Source organism: Tachyglossus aculeatus, chromosome X1 (genome assembly GCF_015852505.1).
Source record: "Tachyglossus aculeatus isolate mTacAcu1 chromosome X1, mTacAcu1.pri, whole genome shotgun sequence".
In the NCBI taxonomy this organism is placed as follows: domain Eukaryota; kingdom Metazoa; phylum Chordata; class Mammalia; order Monotremata; family Tachyglossidae; genus Tachyglossus; species Tachyglossus aculeatus.
Genome location: NC_052101.1, coordinates 46,077,539 through 46,085,931, shown reverse-complemented (window position 1 = coordinate 46,085,931; position 8,393 = coordinate 46,077,539). Strand labels below are relative to the sequence as shown.

Genomic DNA, 8,393 nt, shown 5'->3' with positions numbered 1-8,393 from the left:
AGAGTGAAAGACTGGAATCAGGAAGGCTGAGTTATGCAAGATTCATTCCATGTGGCAAATTGAACTTCCCTTCTGGGAGGAATATACTTATTTAGTTAATTGCACGTGTTGGAGCAGCTGGCCCCCAGCCCACAAACACTTCCTACTCAGGAGAGTTACACTTCTGTGGTCAGTACTGTCTTTCCCTTCCCCTTTCTCTTCTTTCCGCAGGCTGCTATCTGCCAGATAGTGGACTCTTCCACCAAGCCAGCTGAATCACTCCAATGTCAGTTAACCCAGTTGGTGTCCCACTCAGGGGAATCCCACCCCTTGTTTTTCAGGAAAAGAGTCAGGGGGGCCATTCCACTTGCCTCTGATCCTACTTCTGACACCAAATTTATGTCACCGGGTGGAATCAGCAGTGGGGTAACTTGTGAGTTCTCAGACCAGAGGGTTGGAAATGGACTCACAGACTAGAGGCTTAATGAGTAACAGAGGTAGGCTTATTGAGATGATAGCACAAAGAATCTACAATAGGTAATCTTCAGGGGAAAAGCTATTCCTAGGCTAAGTATACTGGCCAGCACCTCTCAGGGTCACATCTGGAGAGTTTCCAGTTCTTTACCAGTCTCGACTATGGGAGGGAAAGTCAAGCAGAGGCCTATCCATTCCATTCCTAGCTTGGGCAGTGGCTAGCAAGTGGAAGACAATCTGCTACAAGTCAAAACTCATCTGTGCTCGGCAGCAGTGGCATGGGAGAGAGTTGAGGGCGGAGACTCTGGTTTACTGCATGGATGGAGGCAATGGTCTACTGCCTCCTTATTTTTACCAAGAAAATTCTATGGATACACTACCAGAACAATTGCAGATGGATATGGGGAATCCTGGAAGAGGTGTGTCCATGGTGTTGCTATGGGTCGGACATGACGACAGCATAAGACAACAATAACAAATACCGGCCAGCACGGTCCCCAACTCTCTCCAGGACTACCTTTCAAATTACCCAGTAATCAAATTCCCAGTGGGATTACTCACTCCTCCTAACTCCAGCAAGGAGGCCTGATCAGCCACTCGCCACCACACAGGGTCTGACAGAGTGGGCGTCTCCAACCCTGGGTAATAATAATGATGGCATTTATTAAGCACTTACTATGGGCAATGCACTGTTCCAAGCGCTGGGGAGGTTACAAGGTGATCAGGTTGTCCCATGGGGGGCTCACAGTCTTACTCCCCATTTTACAGATGAGGTAACTGAGGCACAGAGAAGTTAAGTGACTTGTCCAAAGTCACACAGCTGACAATTGGCAGAGCCGGGATTTGAACCCATGACCTCTGACTCCAAAGCCCGTGCTCTTTCCATTGAGCCATGCTGGGTAGAGGCAACTTGCCACGTCATTGTGACAGTGTTCCAACTGACTACCCAGAGTTCCCGAAGACCTCTCCCCAGATATACCCTGCTACTTCCCTATTGATCCTCTGCTTTCCCCCTAGCCATATTTAGTGGGGAAAGGATCATGTCATAAGATCCATTGGAATTTACTCATTCCAGTCTAATTGTTTGGCCTAACTGCTCACCCAGCCCTGGGGGTCGGTGGGCCAGGAGGTATGGGATGTGTTTGGCTAGTCAACTGCTACTTATCACTCCCATCAAGTTCCTCGGGTGTTAGTGAGCTTCAGCTCTTTAGCTTGACCAAGGCCAGACTGGTCACAAGTGCTGACTGTCAGTCAATCATATTTACTGAGTGCTTAGTTTGTGCAGAGCACTGTACTAAGCATTTGGGAGAGTACAGTATAACACTATTACAGACATATTTCCTGCCCACAATTCATTCAATCATATTTATTGAGCGCTTACTATGTGCAGAGCATTGTACTAAGTGTTTGGAAAGTACAATTCGGCAACAGAGACAATCCCTACCCAACAACGGGTTCACAGTCTAGAATGGGGAGACAGACAACAAAACAAAATAGACAGGCATCAATAGCATCAAAATAGATAAATAGAATTATATATATATAATGAATGAACTTACAGTCTAGGGGGAGGTAGACATTAATATAAATAAAATTATATATATAAATATATATATGTGAGCTGTGGGGCTGGGAGGGGGGATGAACAAAAGGGAGCAAGTTAGGATGACACAGAAGGGAGTGGAAGAAAGGGAAATTAGGGCTTAGTTAGGGAAGACCTCTCAGAGATGTGCCTTCAGTAATGCTTTGAAGGGGGAGAGAGTAATTGTCTGTTGGATATGAAGAGGGAGGGCGTTACATACTAGAGGCAGGATGTGGGCAAGAGGTTGGTGGCGAGATAGACAAGATAGACAGTGAGAAGGTTAGCAAAGGAGCAAAGTCAGGCTGGGTTGTAGTAGAGATGTGAGGTAGGTGGCGACAAGGTGATTGAATGTTTTAAAGTCAATGGTAAGGAGTTTCTGTTTAATGTGGAGGTAGATGGGCAACCACTGGAGGTCCTTGAGAAGTGGGAAAATGTAGCCTGAACCTTTTTATAGAATAATGATCTGGGCAGCAGAGTGAAGTATGCGGAGAGACTGGAAGCAGGGAGGTTAGCAAGGAGCTGATATAATAATCATGGTGGGATAGGATAAGTGCTTGGATTAATATGTTAGCGGTTTGGATGGAGAGGAAAGAGTCTAGCAATGTTGTGAAGGTCAAACTGAGGATTTAGTGATGGATTGAATATGTGGGTTAAATGAAACAAAGGAGTCAAGGATAAAGCCTAGGTTACAGGTCTGTGAGACAGGACAGAGGTGGGGCCACCTACAGTGATGGGAAAGTCGGGGGGAAGGACAGGGCTTAGGTGGGAAGCTAAGGAGTTCTGTTTTAGAAATGTTAAGTTTGTGATGATGGGAGGACATCCAAATAGAGATGTTGAAGGCAGGAGGAAATGCAAGACTGCAGAAAAGATCAGGGCTGGAGATGTAGATTTGGGAGTCATCTGTACAGAGGTAAAATTGGAAGCCATGGAGCGAATGAGTTATCCAAGGGAGTGGGTGTAAATGGTGAGGCATCTGGGTAGTCCAGTGGAAAGAGTGTGGGACTGGGAGACAGGAGCCCCTCATTCTACTGTGTGACCTTGGATGAGTCACTTAACCTCTCTGCCCAAGTCCACCCAAACCAAGAGCCCTTCTTCCACGTGATCCCACTTAAATTGCCTTGAATAGGGAAGCAGCATGGCCTAGTGGAATGAGCACAGATTGGGAGTCAGAGAACCTGGCTTCTAAACATGGCTTTGTCACTTGCCTGCTGTGGGAGCTTGGGCAAATTATTTCACTCCTGCCTCAGTTTCTTCAACTGTAAAATGGAGATTAAATACCTGACCTCCCTCCTACTTAGACTGTGAGCCCCATGTGAGACAGGAATTGTATTCAACCTGATTATCTTGTATCTAGTCCAGTGCTTAGAACAGTACTTGGTGCATAGTAAATGCTTAATAAAAAAAAATTGAAAAAGTGCATGTCACTTCTAAGACCCAAGCTTCATCGGCTTGATTCATATTTGCGAGAAGTTAGGCAATTTCAAATTTTCAACCACAGCCCTATTGATGGGTGCCTTTCAATTAATCATTTAATCAGTTGTATCTATTGAGTGTTTACTGTGTGCAGAGCACTAGAAGTGCTTGGGAGAGAATAATACAACAGAGTTCGGTAGACACGATCCCTGCTTACAAGGAGCTTACAGTCTACTGGGGGAGGCAGATGTTAAAATAAATGATGGAATTGTACATAGTGCTGTAGAGCTGAGGGTGGAGTAAATATCAAGTGCTTAAGGGGTACAGATCCTGAGTGTGTAGGTGACAGAAGCAGCATGGCTCAGTGGAAAGAGCCTGGGCTTTGAAGTTAGAGATCATGGGTTCAAATCCCGGTTCCACCATTTGTCAGCTGTGTGACTTTGGGCAAGTCACTTAACTTCTCTATGCCTCAGTTACTTCATCTGTAAAATGGGGATTAAGACTATGAGCCCCCCGTGGGATACCCTGATCACCTTGTAACCTCCCCAGCGCTTAGAACAGTGCTTTGCACATAGTAAGCACGTAATAAATGGCATTATTATTATTATTATTATTATTATTATTATTACTACAGGAGGAGGAGGGAATAAGGGGAAAGAAGACTTAGTCAGAGCCATGTTTAGAACCCAGATTCTCTGACTCCCAGGTCTCTGCTCATTCCACTAGTTCATGCTGCTTCCTTGTTCAAGGGAATCTAGGAGGGACAATGTGATTTTAGGAGGACTTTGAAGCTGGGGAGAGTGGTGGTCTATTGGATGTGAAGCAGGAGGGAGTTCCAGGTCAGAGGGAGGATGCGTGAAAGGGGTCAGTGGTGAGGTAGATGAGATTGAGGTAATAATAACAATAATACTAATGATATTTGTTAAGCCCTTACTATGTGCCAGGCACCGTATTAAGTGCTGGAGTGGACACAAGCAAATTGGGTTGGACAGAGTCCCTACCCCACATATGGCTCACAATCTTGATCCCCATTTTACAGATGAGGCAACTGAAGCACAAAGAAGTAAAGTCATTTGCCCAACACCATAGAGCAGACAGGTGGAGGAGCTGGGATTAGAACCCATGACCTTCTGATTCCCAGGCCCATGTTCTATCCATCCTGCTTCTGTACAGGTACAGTGAGTAGGTTGGTATTAGAAAAGGTGGCTTCTCTCACTGACCATCTGAAGAGGGTCCTACCCCTCACATTATGGAGGAGAAGGCTAACAAAGAAAACTGATGCCAAACACGTCCAACCCCATAAGGAGAAATAAGCGGTAGACTTTTCAAAAATGGAATTTCTCACTTTGAAAATTGCTCTTGGCAGCTTCCAGTACACAAAGGCTCTCTCATGCCCACAAATCTGCTCTCTGGCAAAGCTGTAGAAGTGGAGAGAGTTTTGAAAGAAAACACGTTTGTCTGATTCTACTGCATCTTCCAAGTTGAATCAAGTCTGCTTAAGTGGCAGGAACTTCTTCAACAGTTGAAGTGAGTCTAAATGAAGAACTGGGGTTTGCAGGGACAGATGTTTCTGGGGTTCAGAGTGGAGACTGCTGACAGTGACCCCAGGACTCGTCACCTACCTTGTAGGGACATTTGGGGATCCAAAAGTAATCAGATGGTTAGGGGCAGGGAATGTGTCTACCAACTCTGTTGCATTGAGCTTTCCCAAGTACTTACTAAAGTGCTCGCATACAGTAAGCACTCAATAGATACCTTGGATTGATTGCCTCCCTTAGCAAGGCATTTTCGGTGGAGTCATCTGGGGCCAATGTTTCTAGATTTCAACCAACAAGAAGATTGTTTGTCCACATTCATTATTGCATTTATTAAGTGCTTACTAGGTGCCAAGGCACTGTACTAAGGGCTAGAATAGATGCAAGATAATCAGATTGGGCACAGTCCCCATCCTACAACAAACTGATAATTTCCTTTTTAAAGCTTCATGAAGGCCTAACACCAATAATCTGTTGGTGTTAACCAACACCAATAATCAACCCAAGGCTGTCTATAGCATCTCCAAACTAACACAAGCCTCGTTCACTGAAAAGAGGGGCACATTCTGCTTGGGAAATTGTTTTTTTATAGTATTGGTTAAGTTCTTCCTATGTTCTAGGCACTGTACTAAACGCTGGGATAGATACAAGCTAAGCAAGTTGGACACAATCTGTGTCCCACGTGGGGCTCACAGTTTTAATCCTCATTTTACAGGTGAGGTAACTGAGCCACAGAGAAGTTAAGTGACTTTCCCCACAAGACCGAAGAAATTCTAACTCCTCTAGATGATCCCCTTCCCAAGAGAAATCCCAGCCTCAAGCATGAGGTCTCATTGGCCAAGTCAGCTGGAAATTTGATCAAAGCTAGTAGGGGGAAAGGAATAGATCCCCTTGACACCAGGGACCCAGATTCTGTGGAGGGCACTGAGAGAATCCTGATGACAATCTGGTACACTTGGCGAATTCATTCTTGAGAAGTAGTAGTGCAGGCATACCCTGGGTTACAGCCACCCCCAAATACCCACCCCTGGGGGATACAGAGCATTAATTGTTGACAATCACTGCTGGCCAATCAACTCCCTTCCTCCTTCTGCTCCCCTTGGCCCACTCCCTTCTCGCTCTCCCCAGCTCCGAGCAGGTTTTCTGCCCCGCAGCACCCTGAACTCAGCCCTGCTTCTCTCTTTCCCCACACTATGGCATTTTAAAACTAGCCAAGTTAAGTGGTGCTTCTACTGCATGTCTCCTAAAGCTAGTAGCCACTTCCCTTGGCATTGCTTGCTGCAAGCCACCTTAAATACAAGCCATCTTAAGCTGAAAGCCACCCTCAGACATATGCCGTGACCATAAAGCATCACAAAGCAAGTGCCACTGCTGCCAGCCACGAGGGCAGCTGGTTTAAGTGCACTTTTCCCCAATCCATGCCAGCAAACCAGCTTCAGGCCTCTCTCTCTCTCTCTCTCCATGATCAGAATAATAATACTAAAACAATTATGATATTGGTTAAACACTTATTATGTGCCAAGCAGCCAGCATGCCGTAGTGGATAGAGCACGGGCCTGGGAGTCAGAAAGTCATGGGTTCTAACCCTGGCTCTGCTACTTGTCTGCTATGTGACCCTGGGCAAGTCACTCCACTTCTCTGTGCCTCAGTTACCTCATCTATAAATTAGGGATTGAGAATGCAAACCCCATGTGGGACAGGGACCATGTCCAACCCGATTTGCTTGTATCCACTCCAAAGCTTAGTACAGTGTCTCACACATAGTAAGCAGTTAACCAATACCATAATTAAATGCTGGAGTAGATTCAAGTTAATCCTCATCCATAAAATGGGGATTAAGAATGTGAGTCCCAAGTGGGACAGGGACTATGTCCAACCTGCTTAACTTGAATCTACTCCGGCACTTAATTATGGTATTGGTTAAGTGCTTACTATGTGTGAGACACTGTACTAAGCTTTGGAGTGGCATTTTTGTAATTTTATAATTGTGGTATTTTTTAAAATGCTTACTATGTTACTATATCTTAACTATGTTTATTGTAATAAACACTGAATACTGGTGGGTTGGACACAGTCCCTGTCCTACATCAGCATTGCAATCTTAATACCACAGTTACTTTTTCTAAAAAAATTATATATCTAAAATATGCATATTTTTATATATATATATATATATACACATATATATATATATATATATATATATTAGAGAAGCAGCATGGCTCAGTGGAAAGAGCACGGGCTTTGGAGTCAGTGGTCATGGGTTTGAATCCTGGCTCTGCCAATCATCAGCTGTGTGACTTTGGGCAAGTCACTTAACTTCTCTGCATCTCAGTTACCTCATCTGTAAAAAGGGGATTGACTGTGAGCCCCTCATGGGACAACCTGATCACCTTGTAACCTCCCCAGTGCTTAGAACAGTGCTTTGCACATAGTAAATGCTTAATAAATGCCATCATTATTATTATTATAATATGTGGAAGTCCAGGTCGGGGGTTGCAGGGGGACCTACTGCAAAGGCAGGAGAGTCAAGAAAGCCGGTAAGTAGAGGGAGTGAGGGATGAGGGGAGGAAAAGAGGAAGGAAGCTTTTTCGTCCTTGGCCTAGAGGGGGCGGCAGAGCTCCAAGGCTGGGGTTAAGACACCTTGCTGCCTGCTCTGGAAAACTAATTTACTCTTCAGCCTGGGGAAGCAGTGTCGTCTAGTGGGGAAAGCACAGGCCTGAGAGTCAGACAACCTGGCTTCTGATACCTGCTCTGCCATTTGTCTGCTATGTGACCATGGGCAAATCACAACTTCTCTGGTCCTCAGTTTCCTCATCTATAAAATGGGGATTAAATCCTATTCCTTCCTACTTAGACTGTGAGCCCCATGCAGGACAAACAATGTGCCCAACCTGATAACCTTGTATCTGTCCTAGTGCTTAGAACAGTGCTTGGTACATAGTAAGTGCTCAATACAATTTTTTTTAGAAAAAGCTCAGAATGCAGAAGCACCTGCTTGCTAGGTGTGGAACCAAAGTTGGGCTCCCGGCTCCACTGCTTATCTTTTGTGTGACCTTGGGCAAGTCACTTCACTTTACCTCATCTGTAAAATGGGGATTGAGACTGTGAGCCCACTTGGGACAGAGGTGTGTCCAACCTGATTTGCTTATATTCACCCCAGCGCTTAGTACAGTACTGGCACATAAGTGCTTAACAAATAGTACTATTATTATCATTATTATTACAGGAGGATGGTGGGGAAGACTGGTAATATAATTTTAACTTACCTGCAGGGCTCAGTTCACCACATCAGGTTGGAGCTGGAACGGAATGTAACGAATTGCACGTGAGTCTCTGGGAAAACATATACCCATGATACGGCTGAATGTTTGAGGAACTTTAACCTGACGGAATCAAGGCATTTCTGA

The 8,393-nt window shown here is 45.0% G+C and overlaps 1 non-coding gene across 1 annotated transcript; it reads left to right on the top strand.

The window, feature by feature from the left end:
• The first annotated feature begins 563 nt into the window (after nucleotides 1–563).
• Nucleotides 564–701, top strand: LOC119920267. Its single transcript, XR_005448025.1, has one exon. It is a non-coding gene; the product is annotated as a small nucleolar RNA SNORA7 (small nucleolar RNA).
• The last annotated feature ends 7,692 nt before the right edge of the window (nucleotides 702–8,393 follow it).